Source organism: Bos indicus x Bos taurus, chromosome X (assembly GCF_003369695.1).
Source record: "Bos indicus x Bos taurus breed Angus x Brahman F1 hybrid chromosome X, Bos_hybrid_MaternalHap_v2.0, whole genome shotgun sequence".
Taxonomy (NCBI): domain Eukaryota; kingdom Metazoa; phylum Chordata; class Mammalia; order Artiodactyla; family Bovidae; genus Bos; species Bos indicus x Bos taurus.
In genome coordinates, this window is record NC_040105.1 from 23,658,945 (window position 1) to 23,683,592 (window position 24,648).

A 24,648-nucleotide genomic window follows, 5' to 3' on the forward strand; every position below is an offset into this window, starting at 1 on the left:
ACACGTACTGGTGTGGGTCAGTTTGGGACCCTCTGTGCTTGCTGGGTATTTTAGGTAAGTTTTGGAGAATGGTTCAAGGTAAGCAAGAAACATCAATTTTTCCCTCTGCAGTTGTTTCTGCCAAGCACAGGAGTTTGTACCGTTCTGGCCAGAAGGAGCTCACTGTATGGAAAATGGCTGAACAGGTTTCCATAGCTGGGTTTGATTGTGATGAGTTTCAAATTTAGAATATGAAAATAATTGAGCTGTGCTCAATATGCTTTGCTCTCACAAATTGTCCTCTAAAGCTGTATGTGTATAAGTCTGTCTTGTTTATGACTCTACTGTCTTGTTTATGACTCAGCATGATTTCTACTTTTCACGGAACCATTCCTATGCTCTGTAAAGTCAGGGTATTTGTCAGAGTAAGGAGGGAAGCAAAAGCTAAGCGTTTGAGAGTTCCTAGTAGTGATTAGGCCATTGCTTGGCAATACAGGGATAATAAGTTTGATTCCAGAGCTAAGAAGAGCTACAGAGACTTACTTACTTTACTCTCCTTAGAACATGATAGGTCAGAGTCAGTAAGTCTCCTTACCTCTCCTTAGCTCTCCATACCTCTCCTTAGAACACTTTACTTCAGAGAAAGTAAGTCTCCTTAGCTCTCATTAGAACACTATGGGTCAAAGTGATTCTGAGAGGAGAGCTAAGGAGGGCTAAGGAGATTTACTCAGAGCTATAGTGTTATAAGAGAGCTAAGGAGAGCTAAGGAGACTTACTTTCTTGGGTTAAGTAAGTCTCCTTAGCTCTCCTTAGAACACTATAGTTCAGAGAAAGTAGGTCTCCTTAGCTCTCCTTACCTCTCGTAGAACACTATAGAACACTACAGTTCAGAGTAAGGGAGATTTACTTACTCTGACCTATAGTGTTCTAAGGAGAGCTAACAAGAGTTAAGGAGGGCTAAGGAGAGCTAAGGAGACTTACTTACTCTGAACTATAGTGTTCTAAGGAGACTTAAGGAGAGAGAACAAGAGCTAAGGAGGGCTAAGGAGAACTAATGAGACCTACTTACCCTGACCTGTAGTTTTCTAAGGAGAGCTAGGAGACTTACTCTGACTTGTAGTATGCTAAGGAGAGCTAATGAGATGTACTTACTCTGAACTATAGAGTTCTAAAGAGAGCAAAGGAGAGCTAAGGAGATATACTTACTCTGAACTATAGTGTTCTAAGGAGAGGGAAGGAGACTTTCTTACTCTGAACTGTAGTGTTCTAAGGAGAACTAAAGTGGGCTAAGGAGACTTACTTACTCTGACATATATTGTTCTAAGGACAGCTAAAGAGAGATAAGGAGACTTACTTACCCCAGGCAAGTGTTCTAAGGAGAGCTGAGAAGAACACTACACGTTCAGGGCAAGTAAGTCTCCTTAGCTCTGCTTTTCTTAACAACACTCAATTGTCTTTATTTATTCCTGGTTTTTTAGAACCTCCATCCTTTTCTCCAAAGAGTAATACTTACTCATGGGTGAGGTGCTTCAGGGAAGATTTACTGTAGCAGTGGCTGTCACTGCTGTGTTCAGCGCAAGGTCAGAGCCCAAGTTGCTAGAGCAGAAATCCTGAGGGGTAAGTGGCAGCTGCCTCTGTTCCTGCTCACTATACAGCTTCACCTGCAACACTGTTTGGTCCCTCACAGCCTCTGCTACCCCCGTTTCTCCCCCACCGCCCCCCGTTGTGGATTGACACAGCTGGGCAGCCCTTAGCCCCATGCACATTTGGCTCCTCTAGGCGGGTGGGGGGTGAGCCAGGATACCAGCTGCTGTCTGTGTTCTCAGCTGCTTCTGACAGATCACACTTGAGTCAACACTAACAATGGCCACCACTCCACTCAGACTCTGCCCCGGGAGGAAGGCACCACTGAGTCCCACCGTTGAACTCTTTCTCTGCTCCTGGAGGTTCTAGATCCAGTGCTAGAAGCGGGGCTGGGACAGCCACTCACCTCAGGAAATCTGGCCGCTGCTGGACCAGTCCTCAGGGTGCCCTCTCTCCTGGCACTTGTGCTCCTCACGACTCAATTTCAGGCTCCCCATGGCCCTCCTGTGAATCCCAGGGGCACTCTATATTTTAAGATGTCATGGAGACTAACCTTTCTTCTATGACATATTTTTCCCATTATCCTGAATACACATTTCAGTTTTCAAATTCTGATAGAGACAATACTGTAGTTGTAGTCACACTTTGAAATGTACAACAAAAAGTTTAAAGATGAGTTTTCCCTCTCCCTTATCAATTCAGTGAAACATGGAATTTGCCACTTATTCCATCTCATTTCCCTAATACAAAAACTTTACAATTCTATCCCTAGGAATATATAAGCATGCTTTACTACAATGAAATCACTTAGTAATTGTTACAATTCATTTTTAAAAAGCATTAATGTTCCTTTGAAATATTTGACTGCTTTCAATATTATAACTACCCATGGGTAGAATTAATCCAAAAACAAAGTAATAACTTTATTGAATGTTTGCTGAATGGTTGGTTTTGGATCATCTCCTCTACTCCATTATTAAACATTGAAAAAGGGTTAAAATTTTATATTAAATCTTAATAGAAGAAATAAATTTTCAATTATGATTATTGTTATCTTTTTAGTAACATCCGATTGGAGCTCATGCTCACTGGACTCTCACTCTATTGTGACCCCATGGACTATAGCCCACCAGGCTCCTTTGTCTATGGGATTCTCCAAGCAAAAACATTGGAGTGGGTTACCATCTCCTCCTCCAGGTGAAACTTCCTGACCCAGGGATTGAACCCAGGTCTCCTGCATTGCAGGCAGATTCTTTACCACTGAGCTTCCAGGGAAGCCCACTCCAATTAAAATATTAAATATAAAATAAATTATATTTTATATTTATTAAATTATATAAATTTATATAATATATAATTTATATAAAATTATATAAAATAAATTTATATAAATTATATAAAATAAAAAATAAATGTTTACAAACAATAAATGCTAATGGTGGAGACGTTGTGGAGAAAAGGGAGCCCTCCTACACTTCCGGTGGGAATGTAAATTGGTACAGCCACTATGGAGAACAGTACAGAGGTTCTTTAAAAAACTAAATACAGAGCTACCATATGATCTAGCAATCCCACTCCTGGGCATATATCGAGAGAAAGACATGGGTAGAAAGGATACAACACTCCAAAGTTCATTACAGTGCTGTTTACAGTATCTAAGACATAGAAGCAACCGAAATGTCCCTCATTAGAAGAATGCATAAAGAAGATGTGGTACATGTACACAATGGAATATTACTCAGGCATGAAAAAAGAACAAAATAATGCTATTTTTGGCAACATGGATACACCTGGAGATTATCATACTGAGTAAAGTCAGACAGAGAAGGACAAGTGTCATAATACTGCTTACATATGGAATCTAAAAACATTATACAGATGAATTTATTTATAAAGCAGTAACACATTCACAAAGAGAAGGAACTTATGGTTATGAGGTGGGGTAGAATGTTTGGGAGAACAGATAGATTGGGAGGTTGGCATTGACATGTATACATTGCTAATATTTAAAACAGACAATGATCTAGTTATAGCACAAGGAACTCTACTCAATATTCTACTCTATAGCACAGGGAACTCTACTCAATATTTCCTAAATGGGAAAAGAATTTAAAAAAGAATAGATACATATATATGTGTAACTGAATCACTTTGCTGTACACCTATAACAAAACATTGTTAATCAACTATCAGTTCAGTTCATTCAGTCGCTCAGTCGTGTCCGACTCTTTGCAACCCCATGAATAGCAGCACACCAGGCCTCCCTGTCCATCACCAACTCCCAGAGTTCACTCAGACTCACATCCATCAAGTCAGTGATGCCATCCAGCCATCTCATCCTCTGTCATCCCCTTCTCCTCCTGCCCCCAATCCCTCCCAGCATCAGAGTCTTTTCCAATGAGTCAACTCTTTGCATGAGGTGGCCAAAGTACTGGAGTTTCAGCTTTAGCATCATTCCCTCCAAAGAAATCCCAGGGCTGATCTCCTTCAGAATGGACTGGTTGGATCTCCTTGCAGTCCAAGGGACTCTCAAGAGTCTTCTCCAACACCACAGTTCAAAAGCATCAATTCTTTGGCGCTCAGCTTTCTTCACAGTCCAACTCTCACATCCATACATGACTACTGGGAAAACCATAGCCTTGACTAGACGGACCTTTGTTGGCAAAGTAATGTCTCTGCTTTTCAATATGCTATCTAGGTTGGTCATAACTTTCCTTCCAAGGAGTAAGCGTCTTTTAATTTCATGGCTGCAGTCACCATCTGCAGTGATTTTGGAGCCCCCCAAAATAAAGTCTGACACTGTTTCCACTGTCTTCCCATCTATTTCCCATGAAGTGATGGGACCAGATGCCATGATCTTCGTTTTGTGAATGTTGAGCTTTAAGCCAAATTTTTCACTCTCCACTTTCACTTTCATCAAGAGGCTCTTTAGTTCCTCTTTACTTTCTGCCATAAGGGTGGTGTCATCTGTATATCTGAGGTTATTGATATTTCTCCCGGCAATCTTGATTCCAGCTTGTGCTTCTTCCAGCCCAGCGTTTCTCATGATGTACTCTGCATAGAAGTCAAATAAGCAGGGTGACAATATACAGCCTTGACGTACTCCTTTTCCTATTTGGAACCAGTCTGTTGTTCCATGTCCAGTTCTAACTGTTGCTTCCTGACCTGCATATAGGTTTCTCAAGATGCAGGTCAGGTGGTCTGGTATTCCCATCTCTTTCAGAATTTTCCACAGTTTATTGTGATCCACACAGTCAAAGGCTTTGGCATAGTCAATAAAGCAGAAATAGATGTTTTTCTGGAACTCTCTTGCTTTTTCGATGATCCAGTGGATTTTGGCAATTTGATCTCTGGTTCCTCTGCCTTTTCTAAAACCAACTTGAACATCTGGATGTTCACGGTTCACGTATTGCAGAAGCCTGGCTTGGAGAATTTTGAGCATTACTTTACTAGCGTGTGAGATGAGTGCAATTGTGCGGTAGTTTGAGTATTCTTTGGCATTGCCTTTCTTTGGGATTGGAATGAACACTGACATTTTCCAGTCCTGTGGCCACTGCTGAGTTTTCCAAATTTGCTGGCATATTGAGTGCAGCACTTTCACAGCATCATCTTTCAGGATTTGAAATAGCTCAACTGGAATTCCATCACCTCCACTAGCTTTGTTTGTAGTGATGCTTTCTAAGGCCCACTTGACTTCACATTCCAGGATGTCTGGCTCTAGGTGAGTGATCACACCATTGTGATTATCTTGGTTGTGAAGATCTTTTTTGTACAGTTCTTCTGTGTATTCTTGCCATCTCTTCTTAATATCTTCTGCTTCTGTTAGGTACATACCGTTTCTGACCTTTATCGAGCCCATCTTTGCATGAAATGTTCCCTTGGTATCTCTAATACTCCAATATAAAATAAAAAGTTAAAAAATGTATCAGGCCTTACACTTGTTGAAAGAATAAAAAGCCTTTATTTATTTGTGTTATATCTATTTATATGTTCACTATTAAAACTGAAACTGAGATAGTGTTTAATAAATTGTTTAGAACTGTGATACATCTGAGATTTTACAAGTTAGCCTGCCACAGTTTTGTGGATGCTGGCAAAAGAAATGAGAAAGGAAATAACTTACATTAATAGTGGTCAGAGTATTGTAATTGTCTTTCACCAATTCTGAATGCCACTTCCCACAGGGAAAAATGAAGAGTACCAGGTTACATGGGCACATGCAGTCAGTCGTATTCTAGGAGAGGAACCTTAGTTTAGGATCCTGACATTTTTTAATAATCATTTTATAATTATAAAAATGTATAACTTCTCTTTGCAGTTGAGAAAGACACTATCTCTGTCTCCCAGGCTGTTCAGTAAATAAACTGAAAAAGTAGCCCAGGACAAAGGGCGTGAGTGCCTCCTCTCACCAGAAAGTGTACAAACATGAGAGACCCCTAGTTAATTGTCTTCCAACCCATTCACATTAACATAAATAACACATTTTATGAAAAATAATTTTTCTGAAACAAAATAAAAATTAGTGAGAAGAGGGTTTTACAACTTGATTTATAATTTTTCACATCTATTTAACACTGGTTTAATAAAAGGAGCAACCTTGATGTCAAATAAGAGATGGGAAGTTAAATAAAGATACATGCTAGAAGGAAATAAATTCTTTTAAGACTAGATGTAGATATATATGTACTGATATGAAAAAATACTCAAAATATATCAAGTATATATGTGTGTGTATACATATATAATGCATGGTTTTACATGTGCATAAAGGAAACTAATGCACATATGTGTCTGTCTATGTGTCTATTTGTAAGGAAATAAAATACCAACAGTAGTAGTTTTGTGGTTGAAGACCAGAACAGGAGGGGATCTTTTTTACTTTAACCTTCTTTGATTTGATTTCTTTTACAATGATCATGTAGAGTTTTTATAACTGAAAAATGCAAATCCTTTCCCTCATTGTTCAAATCCTTTCAGTGCATGTTTTTTGTCCATAAGATAAAGTTCTTATTCCTTATCCAAGGTCCACCATGATGCTACTATCCCAGTCTGCATCCTTGGCTGTACCACTTTCTGTCCCTATTTTTTATCCTTCTATCAGAACTACTTTTCAAACCCATGTCTTTTGCATCTTTTGCAATGGCAGGCAGATTCTTTATCATTGCGCCACTTGGGAAGCCAAAGCAATCTTGAGAAAGAAAAATGGAGTTGGAGGAATCAGGTTCCCTGACTCCAGACTATACTACAAAGCTGTAGTCATCAAACAATATGGTACTTGAGCACAAAACCAGAAATACAGATCAATGTAATGAATGGCATAGAAAGCCCGGAAATAAACCCATGGAGACTTCCCTGGCAGTTCAGTGGTTAAGACTCTATACTTCCACTGCAAGGGTTGCATGTAAAAACCCTGGTTAGGGAACTAAGATCCCACATGTCATACCATGTAGCGAAATTAAAAAAAAAATACCTATGGTTAATTAATCTACAACAAAGGAGGCAAGACTACAAAGGAAAGACAGTTGCTTCAATAAAAGGTGCTGAAAAAGCCACATGTAGAAAAATGAAATTAGAACACTCTTTAATACCATACACAAAGAATAAACTCATAATGAATTACAGACCTAAATGTAAGATCAGATACTATAACATTCTTAGAGGAAAACATTGGCTGAACAGTCTCTGACATAAATTGCAGAAATATCTTTTTACTCTATCTCCCAGAGTAATGGAAAACAAAAATAAACAATGGGACCTAATTAAATTCAAAAGATTTTGCACAGCAAAGGAAACCATAAACAAAACAAAAAGACAACCCACAGAATGGGAGAAAATATTTGCAAACAATGCTACCAGCAAGGGATTAGTCTCCAAAATTTATAAACAGCTCTTGTGGCTTAATATCATAAAACAAATAACCCAATCACAAAAAAAAAGGCAGAAGACCTAAACAGATACTTGTCCAAAGAAGACATACAGATGGCCAAGAGGCATATGAAAAGATGATCAACATTGCTAATTATTAGAGAAATGCAAATCAAAACTACAATGAATATCACCTCACACTAGTCAGAATAGCAATCATTAAAGTCTACAAATGACATATGTTGATGAGGCTGCAGAGAAAAAGGAACCCTTCTACAGTGTTCATGGGAATGTAAATTGGTATAGGCACTGTGAAGAATAGCATAGAGGTTCCTTAAAAAATTAAAAATAGAGCTCCATATGACCCTGCAATCCCACTCCTGAGCCTATATCCAGAGGAAAAACAAGGCCTGTAAAGATACATGTATCCCAGTGTTCATTGCAGCACTGTTTACAATAGTTAAGACATGGAAGCAACCTAAATGTCCATCAACAAAGGAATGGATAAAGAAGATGTGGTACATATACACAATGGAATATTACTCAGCTATTCAAAAGAATAAAATGATGCCATTTGCAGCAATATGGATGGACCTAGGGATTGTCATACTGAGTGAAGTTAAGACAGGTAAAGACAAACATCATTTAATATGCAGAATCTAAAAAAAAACAACACACACAAACTTATTTACAAAACAGAAACAGACTCACTGATTTAGAGAAGGAATTTAGGATTACCAGAGGGGAAGGATTGGGGGTGGTGGTATAGAGATAGATTGGTAGTTTGAGACTGACACATATACACTGCTCTATTTATTTATTTATTTATTTTTGTTTTTCTTTTTTTAAAAATTTTTTTTATTTTTTAACTTTACAATATTGTACTGGTTTTGCCATATATCAACATGAATCTGCCATAGGTATACATGTGTTCCCCATCCTGGACCCTCACATAAAACCATCAAGGACCTACTGTATAGCACGGGAAACTCTAGGTAGTATTCTGTAATAACATAAATGCGAAAGAACTTGCAAAAGAACAGATATATCTGAATCTCATTGCTGTACATCTGAAACTAACACAACATTGTAAATCAACTATATTCCAATATAAAATAAAAATCTAAACATAAGAATTGAGTCCTTATATAGCCTGTGACTTAGCCACATGAAATTACTCGGAGTTCCCAGAACATCTCAAACTCTTTTCCACTCTGGTGCTTTTGCACATGGGCCTCTTGTCTAATATGACTTTTTCTGCCTTCTTTATTTTCTTTATTCTTTGTTTTATATTGTTGATACTACTGCTACTTTGTTTTTTTACTTTTTCCGTATTAGCATGGATTGTACTTATTCCAGTATTTGTTTTCATTCTGGAAAATTTGGGAACTTTTAAAAATTATAAAGAATAAAACAAAAATCTCACCACCCTATTATATCTAGAACTTTTTGTTTTATTCTATATAACTCTAGTCATTTATTTAAACTTCATAATTTAAACTATTATAGATTACTGTGGATGTTATTTTATGTTTAACCACTTGTAATACTGTAAGATTTTCCTCATTATTCTTTGACAATCTAATTGTTGCTCAATATTCATTGCAATTATAATTAATAATGCAATTGATCTATTCCCTACCATTATTGTATATTCTACCAGTTTCATGATGTACACCTTTCTGTAGTGTTCAACCTTATGATTACATCTTTCTGAGTATTTCTGATTTCTAAAAAATAACTTTCCAAAGTTAAATAGCCGAGTTAGGCTCTGAGCATTTTTGATATATTCTGGAAAGCAGTTTTATGGAATGGTTGTGTGCCAACACACTCATTGTCATTATAGTACAAATAAATGAACAAAAATTTTGGTCAGTGGAGTTTCATTGTTGCTTTAATTTACTTTCTTGGATATTGTATGAATCTGTAGGTTTATTAATGTTTCTTGTTTACTTTTCACTTAAAGTTTCTAGTTCATGTTCTTTTATTAGTTTTAAGAGTGTTTTTATGTAACAATATTAAGACCTACTTTGCTATATAATTTCAGAGTATTTTTCCCAATGTATCTACTTGTCTCATGTTTATTTTTATGATAAAATTTTAAGTCTTTACATAGTCACAAATACTATTTAAAAATATATTTATAAGGACCTTCATTGACCAGGGATCAAATTAATATTTACCCTCATGTTATTATAATTATGTTGTGTGTGTTGTTTTTTAACTGCATTTCTGTATTTAATCTACTTGGAATTGATACTGTTGTATGGGTTAATCTATATACCAAGTCCCTAAAGGCTTGATTCTTAGCTCAAGCCACCTCAGAAGAAAGTCTGTAAAGGGTCCCAACTTTACCGTCTTGAGCCAGGGAAGATTTAAGACAATAATTCCCCAACACAGCTATATTCCGTCAACTCTGATTACCTGGCACTACGTTTTGACGCTTCCTTATCTCAGTAATATCTTTCAACCACGGAGATCGAAATGACCAGAGAGAAATAAAAGCTTCACTTAAGATTCTTCCTTCAAAACTAAACTGTTTACTGCACATGAACAGATTAAGCCTTGTGTTTACTCTCACTTTTGGAGAAATGATGGCTGCCTTCCTGTGGTTGTTTGTAATGGGTTTTCTGAACAGCTATGAAAGAATTGCTGCCACTGAAATTCCTTTATCTAAAATAATATACCTGAGAGGTGAGAATCGAATCAGTTAACAATTTTTGAATGATAGAAAAGTGCCAAAATTACTTTCTTTAGATGTTTCAGAGATTTCTTATAGTAGGAAATTCTTTTGAATACTAGACCTAAATGCCTAATGGTCCACAGGTTGTAAAAAAAAAATGCTCTGTGTGTCAAGGTACCCTATATTTGGTGGAGAAGGAAAAAGGCAAAGGTGCAGATAAGGCTCCGCATTCAAGGGATAGTAGTGGTTTCCATAATTTTGGAATACAATGCAGAACTCTTTTAATTCATACTTTACAATCTTAAGAAGTAGGTGCACTCGAAAAGAGGAAGCACTCTTATGCTTTCTAAGGGTTCACTTTCCTCACAGCACTTTGCCAGAAGCCTGTTTTGATTGGACCAGTAGTTCCATCCACTTGCCACTTTCACCCCGCCCCCATTACCTGATACCCCACCCCCTTTCAGGTTCAGCCCAATTCTGATTCCGAGGACTGTAGCTCTTAACCTCGTAGTTCCTATGAATTGCTTGAGCAATTTTAAAATGCACAGTTGTCCAGGATTCTCATTAGATGGTTCTTGGATCTATACCAACAAAATAACAACAAGGAAGAAGCTCTGAAGATGATTCTGACAGGCAGCCTAGGTGAGACCCCACTTAACTAGAAGCAGGAGGGATTGAGGAGGCTCCAGCCCATCAAGTCACCCTTTCTCCTAGAAGGTGCTATGATATGTTCCCACATCATAAACCAAAGTGAGGCTCCCTGTTTGTGAATTCCTGATTTGGTAACTTTCCTAAGAGATAAAAACTAAAAGAAAAATACTACCTTTACTCCAACAGGGTGAAATTTTGCCCTTAAACCAAAGACTAATATCTGGAGCACTGTTATACCCAAATCTGTCAATCCTGACTTCCCAGTATGGACTGTTGTTTCCTCCACTGACATTGCCATTCATTAGGAAATCAGCACAGTTTGATTTTGGATCTCCCAATAAAGAATTCTCTTATGGAGTAACATCCCTGCATTTCCATTGTGGTTCCCCTTTTCCCTGGGCTTAGATTTGCTATCTAGGCTACTACTTGAGATCAGAGTATCGTCTTGAACATCCCTGTCCAAATATGTATGTCTACTTTGTGAAGTTTCTTAATCTTCTCTCATTACTGTCAGACCATAAGGCTGAGATTTTAAGAACACACACACACACACACACACACACACACACAAAAGGCTAGAAATATTTCATCACTTTCCTACCTCAGACTGCAAAGGAAGAATATATAGAAGTTCATAATAAGCTAGTGGAGGCCATAGGAATCACTGAGATTTAGGATCAGAATTGAGCAGAGGGATTACTGATGGTCAAAGCACATGGGAGTCTGAGATGGTGACCCTGATTCTGGGAAGGGACCAAACATGGTCAGCTGGACCAGGGGGGATTTCTGTCTAGTGAGGACGGGATACCTGGTGCCATGCAGGTACACCTGAGGATGCTGGTATCCAATCTGCTTAGCATCCAACTTCTTGATTTTAGGAAACACTGGGTTTGAAAGTAACCTGAGGAGTAGTCTTTAAACTTCACTGCTTGGATGGCCTATACAAATTCAGATTCATAGATTCTGCACACCACATATTCTGTTTCTATAAGTCTCTGGTAGGACTGAGGAATAACATTTTGAGGGAAAGAAGCCTACAAGATTTTAATACAGATGGTGTAGGATCATACCTTGAGGAACTATGCCACATAAACCATGTCCTACAATTTGAAGCATAAGATAGGAGGCAAAATGCCCAATATGTTGGGAGAGGGGAATATAATCCTGGGGTACTGGCCAGGGTCTGACAGCTACTACCAAGTTGGTTACAAGTGTTAAAAAATAAATAAACTAAGCTGTATTAAATGTTCAAGTGTTTATTTGAGCAAACATCATTTTGAATCAGGCAGCACCAAACCAGAAATGGTTAAGAGCACTCCGCAAACAGGAGCCAGGGCATGGATTTTAGAGAGAAGAGGAAGAAGCGAAGCAAAGCAATTATTTGATTTGGTATAGCTTAGGTGGTTGCCTTATTTGAGAAAGCCCAGAGGGTCGTTTGTGATTGGTTGTTCTAAAGTTTCCATTCAACACATGTTAAGAGTGCGTTGGCTCTTGCTTAGGTTTAGGTTTGCTTACGTTTGGCTACCAAGGTGCTAGGGCCACCACAATCTGATGGTCTCCTGCACTAACGAATTTTAGTTTCTTATATTTAGAGTAGAAATACCTCAACTGAATGACCTCAACTGTCCATCCTGTACCTTCATGGTTCCTACATAGAACCTACCGTCAACTGCACGTCCTCAGCCATGGTAACAAGCACCATCATATCCAGTTGCCTGGCATGGTTGGCAGACTTTACACCAACCCCTGCCCCAACAACAGAGGGTGAATTAAACTGAGAAAGTATGTTACTGAAGTGGTGCTGCAACAATGTCCTATTTTATTGACTGGATCCTCGAGTGCATCCGTAAAAACCTAAATAAAATAGTTTTAAAAGCAGTGAGTTCATGGTTGTAAACTCTTCTCACGTGATCACTCACACGTACCCTCTTGTGAGGCTTGCTTGTAGGTTAAGTGGTAAACCGAACCAAGACAACCTGAACTCTAAATCTTCATTCTTACCACTCTTTAACTGGAGACTAACAGTGGTGGTCTGACCTAGCTCTTCAGATAATGTAAACTCAGAGTAGCAAATAGTAGCTAACTAATGATCCCACATGCAGTTTCTTTAATGTCAGAGTAATTACTTCATTTTTGTAGCTAAAAATGCCTGTTAGGGAGAAACAGAAATAAAGCTCCCTGGAGTTGATTCTTTCCAAGATACACCAGATTAACTACCTCACTTTGCTATTATTCATGTTCTCTTTCAGGCATGGTTTTCATCATGCCACTGCTATCTGCAGATACCTATGGTGGCTCTCAACTGGCTCTCAAGCTGAATTCAATTTTCTGATCCAGGGTCTAAAGTTCTCCACTTCTTCATTCTCCTTTACCTAAAAGTTCCTATTTTCCACTCTGCCATGTTCACAGCCCTCTGAATTCCAAACCTAATTATTTTTGAGCGTTCATGTCTTGGGGTTGCCTCTGAGTTTTCATATGTACTATCATTTCCCCTAGAAAAGCATTCCCAATTTCTTTTTACTATACTGATGAACACTTTCTTCACAGTTCTCCTAAGAGAAATGCTTTGAAAACACTTTTGTAGGCATTTTCATGAAACACTATGATAGTTCCCTGGCCTAGGTGGGGTTCAACCTTGGCTGTGCACTAGAATCACTTGGGGAGTAGTACCTAGACTGCACCCCAGACCAATTATGTCAGAATCTCCAGGGCTAGGATCCAGGCAACACTGCTTATTAATCCTCCCCAGGGGATCCCGATATCCTGCAGAGGTTGGTGACAACTGCCTCAAATCGTTTCTCAAATCTCACTGTGCATAAATATTAAGGATGCTGATCCTTCGGCAAGCAGTCCTTTGTGGATGCATGACTGTTCCTCATCTTGCCCTTGCCAGCTTTCCCATACTAAAAAGCATAGCCATTTTAATATATCATTTAAGGCCTTAAATTTCTTAAGAATAGAAACAATCCCTTCTTTTTCTTTTGGCTTTTAACTTTATATTCAATCACACTGGTAGCTGAGGAGCCTCCTAAGTATGGTGACTTTAAGAGGTGGCCATGCCGACGCTAATGACATACTGCTTCTGTGTTGTATTCACTCTGACGTGAAACTACTGCTGTGTTTGGTTCAGCACAGAAAAACATAAGCACCGCTGACATTTCTTTCTGGAAATACCCTGGCTAGAAGGTTGGGTCAAATATAGGGAATCTGAGCCATAGAATTGGCAGCACCTCAGAACGTAGCACTCCACTGATGGCTCACTAAATCCCTGATAAGACATAGCTGTCTGTTCTTTTTGTGCAAGTTGGTGTGAACAAAAATGCACATATCTGGTTGAATGGAAACTCATTATAGCAGGGAAGCCAATGTTTTATCAGACGGTTCACCCTTCTGGACTATACCAATGACAATGGACCAGTACAAGCCAAAGCAGGCATGGGAGGAAACCCCGAAGATCCTGCTTTAAGAGTTCAGAAGTGAACCCCAAATGTGCTTTTCTGACTTCTTCAAAGTTGTATTTTCTCTTGATGTGCCTGAATAATTATAGCTAGGAATGCTGTTTTGAAATGTGAAAACACATTATAATTAGGAAAGGAGAGTCTGGCCAAAGGAACATAGGAATTGGAGCAGTGAGACCCAATTTTCAACCCTCTTTGTGATGAGCTAAGGGAAGAATTTAAACCGTCATTCCTACTTCTGAGGTTCTGAATTATCTGGACATACTCTGTGATACCAAAATCAAATTGATTACATTCTTTGTAACTGAAGATGGAGAAGCTGTATACAGTCAGCAAAAGCAAGACCTGGAGCTGACTGTGGATCAGATCATCAGCTTGTCATAGAAAAAAATTCAGGCTTAAACTAAAGAAAGCAGAGGAAACCATTAGGCCAGACAGGTATGACTTAAATCAAATCCCCTATGAATATGCTGGCTTCCCTGGTGGCTCAGCTGGGAAAGAACCTGCCTGCCAATGCAGGAGACACAAGAGACCCAGGTTTGATCCCTGGGTTGGGAAGATTCCCTGGAGAAAGTAATGACAACCCGCTCCAGTATTCTTGCCTGGGAAATCCCATGAACAGAGGAACCATGGGATTGCAAACAGTCAGACATGACTGAGTGTGCTCACACACACATGAATATGCAGTGGAGGTGCTGAACAGGTTCAAGGGATTAGATCTAGTAAAGAGTATACCTGAAGAACTATGGATGGAGGTCCATAATACTGTACAGGAGGCAGCAAACAAATCCATCCCCCAAAAAAAGAAAAGCAAGAAAAGCAAAGTGGTTATCTGAGGAGGCTTTACAAAAAATGAAGAAAGAAGAGAAGTGACAAGCAAGGGAGAAAGGGAAAGGTACACCCAACTAAACACAGAGTTCCAGAGAATAGCAAGGAGACACAAGAAGGCCCTTTTTCAATGAACAGTGCATAAAAGTAGGGGATAGCAGAAGGGGAAAGACTAGGATCTCTTCAGGAAAATTGGAAATATCAAGGGAACATTTCACCCAAAGATGGGCACAATAAAGGACAGAAATGATAGAGACCTAGAAGAAGCAGAAGAGATCAAGAAGAGATGGAAAGAATACACAGAAGAACTGTACAAAAAAGATCTTAATGAACAGGATAACCATGATGGTGTGGTCAGCCACCCAGAGCCAAACATTCTAGAGTGTGAAGTCAACTGGGCCTTAGGAAGCACTGCTATCAATAAAGCTAGTGGATGTGATGGAATTCCAGTAGAGCTTTTTAAAACCCTAAAAGATGATGCTATCAAAGTGTTGCACTCAATATGTCAGCAAATCTGGAAGACCCAGCAGTGGCCACAGGACTGGAAAAGGTCATCCTCATCCCAATTCTCAAGAAGTGTAGTACTAAAGAATGTGCTAACCATTGGACAATTGCACTCATCTCCCATGCTAGTAAGATCATGCTCAAAATCTACACGACTGAGCAACTTCACTATTATGTGAACCAAGAACTTCCAGATGTCCAAGTTGGGTTTAGAAAAGGCAGAGGAACCAGAGATCAAATTGCCAACATTTGCTGAATCATGGAGAAAGCAAGGGGATTCCAGAAAAACTTCTACTTCTGTTACATCCACACTATGCTAAAGCCTTTGAATGTGTGGATCATAACCAACTGTGCGTGTGTGCTAAGTCACTTCAGTCATGTCCGACTCTTTGTGACCCTATGGACTGTAGCCTGCCAAGCTCCTCTGTCCATGGGATTCTCCAAGCAAAATACTAGAATGGGTTGCCATGCCCTTCTCCAGGGCACCTTCCCAACCCAACGATTGAACCCATGTACCCTGCATTGGCAGGCAGGTTCTTTACCACTAGTACTTCCTGGGAAGCAAACTGTGGAAAACTCGTAAAGAGATGGGAATACCAGACCATCTTATCTGTCTCCTGAGAAACCTGTACGCAGGTCAAGAAGCAACAGTTAGAACCCTGTATGGAACGGCTGACTGGTTCAGGAAGAGTATGACAAGGCTGTTTGTTGTCACCCTGTTTATTTAACTTATACACTGAGCACATCATAAGAAATTCCAGGCCAGATGAATCACAAGCAGGAATCAAGATTGGCAGGAGAAATATTAACAACCTCAGATATGCAGATGATACCACTCTAATGGTAAAAAGCAAAGAGGAACTAAAGAACCTCTTGATGAGGGTGAAGGAGGAGTGAAAAAACTGGCTTAAAACTAAATGTTAAAAAAAACTAAGATCATGGCATCTGGCCCCATCACTTCATGGCAAATAGAAGGGGAAAAGGCAGAAGCAGTGACAGATTTCCTCTTCTTGGCATCTAAAATCATTGTGAACAGTGACTGCATCCATGAAAGCAGAAGACAACTGCTTCTTGGCAGGAAAGCTATGAAAAACCTAGACAATGTGTTGAAAAGCAAAATCACTGCCGACCAAAGTATGTGTAGTGAAGACTACGGTCTTTCCAGGGGTCATGCACAGTTGTGAGAGCTGAACCATAAAGAAGGCAGAACGCCATAGAATGGATGCCTTTGAACTGTGGTGTTGGAGAAAACTCCTGAGAGTCCCTTGGGCAGCAGGGAGATCAAACCAGTCAATCTTAAAGGAAATCAACCCTGAATACTCATTGGAAGGACTGATGCTGAAGCTGAAGCTCCAATATTTTGGTCACCTGATGTAAAGTTGGTCACCAGCCAACTCCTTGGAAAAGACCCTGATGCTGGGAAAGATTCAGGGCATAAGGAGAAGAGGGCGTCAGTGGATGAGATGGCTGGATGGGATCACTGATGCAATGGACATGAACTTTGGCAAACGCGGGGAAATGGTGAGGGACAGGGAGGCCTGGGGTACTGCAGTCCATGGGGTCGTGAAGAGTTGGACAAAACTGGGTGACTGAACAACAACACTATTTTGTGATCAGATTGGCCCTGCAGATATCTGTTGAGAGCAGGGGTCTAGTAGATGACTGTGACTGCCCAGCTTATTTTTCTTCTTGGTAAACTATCCCCCACCTAACTCATAGAGATGTTAATTACATGGCTTTCCCTGCCTAGTAACAAGAGTTGGCAATCAGCATACTCTGTCTCCCTGGCCACAGTGGCTGGCTAAGGTGTGGGCCCAGTTACTCAACTTGGAGCCATCAAATTCATCCCAATGACATTTTCTGGAACCAAGAATAAAGAAGTACTATCTTGCTATCATTTTCCCCCCCTTCTGGCTTGCCTGAGACAGGGCCAATACAAAGAACAACAGAGAGATGGAAAAAAAAAAAGAGAGATAAACCTTGAATATATCATTGAAGTCCTTGGACAAAGCTGTGTCTAAAGATAAAACCACGCTTGGAACGTAATGTAATATCTCCATTATCCCTATATTTACAAGTGACAAGTGTTAGTCACTCAATTGTGTCTGACTCTTTGTGGCCCCATGGACTATAGCCTGCCAGACTCCTCTGTCCATGAAATTCTCCAGGCAAGAATATTGGAGTGGGTTGCCGTTTCCTTCTCCAATGGATCTTCCCAACCCAGGGATCAAACCCGGGTCTCCTGCATTGCAGGCAGATTCCTTACCATCTGAGCCATGGGATATCCAAAAAAGAAGAAATATATTTATATGTATGGCTGATTCACTTTGCTATACAGCAGAAACTAACACAACACTGTAAAGCAATTTGAGTATACTCAAAATTTTAAAAAAACTAAAAAAAATTTCAAAAATAAAGATTCTGGCCCGAGCAACCAGGAAAAAAAAAGTTCTGATTTAGGGGATGAGAGGGCTTTTAGTAGAGCTAATTCTGAGGGAAAGTGAAAGTGAAGTCGCTTGGTCGTGTCCGACTCTTTGCAACCCCATGGACGGTAACCTACCAGGCTCCGCGGTCGATGGGATTTTCCAGGCAAGAATACTGGAGTGGGTTGCCATTTCCTTCTCCAGGGAATCTTCCCAACCCAGGGATCAAACCCGGTTCTCCTGCACTGCAGACAGACGCTTTACTGTCTGAGCCACTAGGGTAGGAGCTAAGTAAGATGAACTTGATACAGTAAAGCCTTGGTTACTAGAAAGAACAGTTGATCCTAAATTAAACACGCCATCCCTTTTTGATATTTGTCATCTGATTTCATCTCCCCACCCTGCCTCCCCTCTCCCTGTAGAAGTCTTGTGGAATATCAGGATAAAAATATCGGGGGTAGGGGATTACAGGTAAAAACAAAAACCAGAAAGATCACTTCCATTAGAAATTGTGTACAGCATGGCGACACACTAGGACACTTGGGGACAGAAGAAGAGGAAAGCACTTGGCATACCACTCACTCCACCACACCACCTCCGGACAGCTCTGCCAGCAGAAGGGGGCCCATGCTTCATCTGCAGTGCTCAGCAACGACTCTAAGTGTCTGCTTTCACAGGAGGACATGTTGGCACTTAGGGTATGACTATCAGAGACTGAGAGGTCTCTGGATGTCTGGAGGAGTAACGAAGTGTCCAGCGATGACTGGAAATTAATTGCAGTTTCTAATGTATATCCACTGTCTGTGGATATGGCGGTACTCAGCAAGTATAGGCACATATGTGAGCACACACCAATTAATACCTGCAGACTCTCAGATCTGAGTGAGATTTCTGCAGGCAAGTAGATATCCTTTATCAGTACCTGGGGTAAGAGTCACTGAACTTGAGGCTTTTACTTCTAATATGATACCATTTGAACTCATGGTGTGCTGGGCTCTGAGGAAAGTCTGATAATAAGAAAGCATATGTGAAACCACTTGATATATTGATAGTAAGCACCCATTAAATATTGTATGCTTATTATTAACATCATGTAGTAAATTGTGAAGAAGTTACAGTAGGCTGCTAAAGCACATGGCTTCATGTTTAAGTATTCAAATGACTAAATATGCAGCTTTCAATCTTCTACAATTCTTAAGGATGATGTTCTATATATTGACACTTTTGCATATACACTTTTCACCTTACCTAATTTATAGAAAAAACTCTACCCAGAATGCATCACATAACTCTATAATGTTTGCTTGTATTAGTCTAACCATGATTAACCATCTCCAGAGTATTTCATCTCATTAATATTATTCTATTAACCAGAAAAATGAGAAATATTTTAATATCACATATAATGCTGCTGCTTTGAATTCTTTTTCCATGCAAATATCTAATGCCACATGACAAGTCCCAAATAATAAGATTTTCACCTACTAATAAGAGAAATTATTCCATTTTTACCATTCTTTAGAAGTTTATATCATTTGAATGACAAGCATTATGAAAAATGGTCTGTACTGACCTTTTTTCTTAGACAGTAGTTTGGGAAAAGCATATGAGTAGTTCTCTTGTATTTTCCTAACAACATTAAATGGCAAAACCTGACCTCTATCATCCCAGATATAGACCATGGTCCTCCTCCATCTCCAGGCTGCTCAGACTGGATACAAGGAGAACTTTTCAGCACAATCAGGAAATAGTCTTTTTAAACATCAGTTTCATCTTCCATGTGATCTCTGATCTCCTTTGGCTTCTGGCTCTTGGATAACAGGTGGTTTCTCCATCCCCACTGGGTTTTTAATGCCTCAGAGCAGCCAAGCCCACATCTCAGCCAGCAGACTGGAATATGTTCTGAGCTCAAAAGTTCTGCCAATCTTTTCCAGGAATACAGCCTGATGCAGTTCATCTTTACTTACCATAGACTGTTTGTATGTGCCAGGGACATCGTAAATCCTTTAGACCAGCTCTCCCAGCCATTAATCCACTTTCGGCATTGGTTCACCTTGGCATATGCTTCTCAGGACTATTTGTTGTGGATTTTGCTCTTTCTGGTTAAGCAGCCTGTCTTTTCATTTGCATCTCCCCTCTCAATTCATTTCCTATATTGGTCTGGAATCTTACAGACTGCAATTAATAGACAACCGGAGACTTCATTTTCACCCTCTTTTCATCTTTCGTCATTACATTTTTATGTGCATCCTTTGTTCTCAGGCAGACTTTATCCATTTGGTACCAGGCCACTGACACTCAACCTTAAGTGTGATAAACTGATGGCTGAGCAAATACTTCTCTGTTGTCGTTAACTCTGGTAAAAAATCCAAGGTCACCTTCATTGGCCTAAGCCGAGTTACATATTCCTCTTGAATTAAACATGAGTGCACAAGCCTGCAAAGTAAATCCCACCCTTAGATAGAAAGGTGAGTTATTCCCATCTGAAGTGCATGAGTCCGAGGAAGGAATCAGTTCAGTTCAGTCGCTCAGTCGTGTCTGACTCTTTGAGACACCATGGACTACAGCATGCCAGGCTTCTCTGTCCATCACCAACTCCCAGAGCTTGTTCAAACTCAGTCCATCGAGTTGGTGATGCCATCCAACCATCTCAGCCTCTGTGAACCCCTTCTCCTCCTGCCTTCAATCTTTCCAAGCATTAGGGTCTTTTCCAATGAGTCTGTTCTTCACATCTGGTGGCCAAAGTATTTGAATTTCAGCTTCACCATCAGTCCTTTCAATGAATATTCAGGACTGATTTCCATTAGGATTGACTGGTTTAATCTCCTTACAGTCCAAGGGACTCTCAAGAGTCTTCTCCAACACCACAGTTCAAAAGCATCAATTCTTCAGCGCTCAGATTTCTTTACAGTCCAACTCACACATGCATGCATCACTACTGGAAAAACAATAGCTTTGACTAGACGGACCTTTGTTGGCAAAGTAACGTCTCTGCTTTTTAATATGCTATCCAGGTTGGTTATAATTTTTCTTCCAAGGAGCAAGTGTCTTTTAATTTCATGGCTGCAGTTATCATCTGCAGTGATTTTGGAGCCCAAGAAAATAAAGTCTGTCACTGTTTCCATTGTTTCCCCATCTATTTGCTATGAAGTGATAGGACCAGATGCCATGATCTTCATTTTTTGAAGGCTGAGTTTTAAGCCAGCTTTTTCACTCTCCTATTTCACTTTCATCAAGGGACTCTTTAGTTCCTCTTCCCTTTCTGCCATAAGGGTGGTGTCATCTGCGTATGTGAGGTTATTGATATTTCTCCCAGCAATCTTGATTCCAGCTTGTGCTTCATCCAGCCCAGCATTTCCCATGACGTACTCTGCATATAAGTTAAATAAGTAGGATGACAATATACAGCCTTGACATATTCCTTTCTCAATTTGAAACCAGTCTGTTGTTCCATGTCCAGTTCTAACTGTTGCTTCTTGACCTGCATACAGATTTCTCAGGAGGCAGGTCAGGTGGTCTAGTATTCCCATCTCTTGAAGAATTTTCCAGTTGGTTGTGATCCACACAGTCAAAGGCTTTGGCATCATCAATAAAGCAGAAGTAGATGTTTTTATGGAATTCTCTTGCTTTTTCTATGATCCAACGGAAGTAAAGTCCAATGCTGTAAAGAGCAATATTGAATAGGAACCTGGAATGTTAGGTCTATGAATCAAGGTAAATTAGAATTGGTCAAACAGGAGATAGCAAGAGTGAACACTGACATTTTAGGAATCAGTGAACTAAAATGGACTGGAATGGGAGATTTTAATTCAGATGACCATTATATCTACTACTGTGGGCAAGAATCTCTTAGAAGAAATGGAGTAGCTCTCATAGTCAACAAAAGAGTCTGAAATCCAGTATTGGGTGCAATCTCAAAAGCGACAGAATGATCTCTGTTGGTTTCCAAGGCAAACCATTCAATATCACGGTAATCCAAGTCTATGCCCCAACCAGTAATGTTGAAGAAGCTGAAGTTGAATGGTTCTGTGAAGACCTACAAGACCTTTTAGAACTAACACCCCCAAAAGATGTCGTTTTCATCATAGGGCACTGGAATGCAAAAGTAGGCATTCAAGAGATGCCTGGAGTAACAGGCAAATTTGGCTGAATAGACCTCCCAAGAAAAACTGCAATACATTTTACTAGAATAAGGGGGAACTGGATAACTTATCAGGCAAAAATAGCATTCTTAGTAGTCTCAACATAGTTACTGTCTCAGTGGATAATTTAGATTCTTCTGGCAGTCTTCACTTTCATGTATTAACAACGTACCTTCCTTGGTGGTGAGGGTACACACTCACTCACATATAATATTACCTATTTGCTAACTGGAACAGTAACAGGTAACATCTATTAAGCTATGAAAATGCAGCATCAGCTTGAAGCCAGTGTTTCTCTTATGAATCTTGTTGCCATCTCAAACCTGCACCTCCAACTGTCCTGTAGCACAGACACCATTGCAAGAGCTTTCCCTACTTTTTGTGTCCTCCTTTTGGAGAGTTCTATTTGGTATGATTTAGAGATGAGCAAGCTGAGACCTGAAAGGCCGAACCATTTACTCACAGATATAAAGGTAAATGTAAAAAAAAAAAAAAACAGGATCACATCCAGACAATCCAATCCAAGATTCTATACCCTCAGCCAATATGCTTTGCTGGCTTAGTTGCCCCAGATCCCCTTTAATCTCTTTTATGGGATGATCTCATGTTGTTACCAAGTTTTTCTCACTTATGTATGAGAAAAGAGTATCATGTCATCCTGAGGTTTGAATTTTACTAACAGGTCACATCAATGGGAGCTGTTAGTAAAAAGGTGTTTCCTTACTGACTCTTTGCTAGGAGGCCTGTTCACCCTATAATCTGGTGACATGCATTTGTTTATGCCAAATTTTGGGAAGGTGCTCTATCTCTACTTCCTACAGCATTACTTAAAATGTGTTCCTCTCTATAATATCTTTCTCATGAGATACTTTTTCCCTCTTGACTGAAATTTCTACCCACATAGACTTAGCTAGAATCCTTTGTCAGGCCCTATTCTTACTACCTACGAAAGTACTGTGTGCTCCCCAGTTGGAAACCATCCACTTGGAAGTTTGAAAGTTGAGTATTTTCATGGTGAAAGCTCTTTTTTTTACAATGTAAGTGTGTCAAGTGTGTCTTTGCTGATATAGATGGTGCCTATTTCAGGCACTGATGATTCAAAAAGCAAGAGGTGGACATAACATTCAAACTTTTAAAATAGTACTTTTACCTAACATTCAAATTGTACTTAGGAGTTCTAACGGTATATTGTAATTAAGGTGAAACAAACATTTTGTGATTTTTAAGTTAAAAAAAAGTAATGTTTATAAACATGAAGATCCAAATATTAGGGGTCTAAATAGAAGGTCTAAGAGTAAAAGACACTTACTCCTTGGAAGGAAAGTTATAACCAACCTAGATAGCATATTCAAAAGCAGAGACATTACTTTGCCGACAAAGGTCCATCTAGTCAAGGCTATGGTTTTTCCAGTAGTCATGTAGGGATGTGAGAGTTGGACTGTGAAGAAAGCTGAGCGCCACAGAATTGATGCTTTTGAACTGTGGTGTTGGAGAAGACTCTTGAGAGTCCCTTGGACTGCAAGGAGATCCAACCAGTCCATCCTAAAGGAGATCAGTCCTGGGTGTTCTTCGGAAGGACTGATGCTGAAGCTGAAGCTCCAATACTTTGGCCACCTCATGCGAAGAGTTGACTCACTGGAAAAGACTCTGATGCTGGGAAGGATTGGAGGCAGGAGGAGAAGGGGATGACAGAGGATGAGATGGCTGGATGGCATCAGTGACTCGAAGGACCTGAGTTTGAGTGGACTCCAGGAGTTGGTGATGGACAGGGAGGCCTGGCGTGCTGCAATTCATGGGGTCACAGAGTCGGACACGACTCAGCGACTGAACTGAACTGAACTGAAGAGTAAAATAAAAAATACATTATTCAACCTACATTTATGGGGATATAACCAACACCCTGTTTGTTTACCTCAGAACTTTATCACCTATGTTAATCTGAATCAGACTCCAGCTACATGTGATAGCCTTAAAGCTATTACAGGACCTGTGTAATCCACTGAAAGTTCTGGGTTGCATCAAAATTGCCTCAAATAAAATCAGAGCTTAAGCTGGATTGAAATTTTCCTTCTGGATGTCAATTTGACCCATCAGGAAAGTGGTCATGGACGGTGTGCAAAAACTAATTTGGTTTTGTTTTTGTGTGTGTGATGCTATTCATTATTCAACAAATATTTATTGAGTAGTTATAGGTACTCAAATAGTAGGGGGGTAACATCAGAGCAAAGTTCAAAAACAGACCTGAGAAAGGGAGAAAACGGAGAATAGCCAGCCCCATCTTTGCATCAGAATGAGCCCTGAGTACTAAGAATTTAATAAAAAACACAGAAAAATGTAGAACCACATCTATCTCCAGGTGTAAGGAAAACACAAAGATTCAGTCTTTCCTAAGTAATTGGCAAGATAACCCCTGTATTCATTCTTTTCAGGGGTTCCAGAAATGCCGGTCCTAAAGATGCTAAACCATAATAGACAATGATGCCTCCAATAAACTGTAGTTAGAATGTGGGTTCAGGAAGCAATTGTATGCT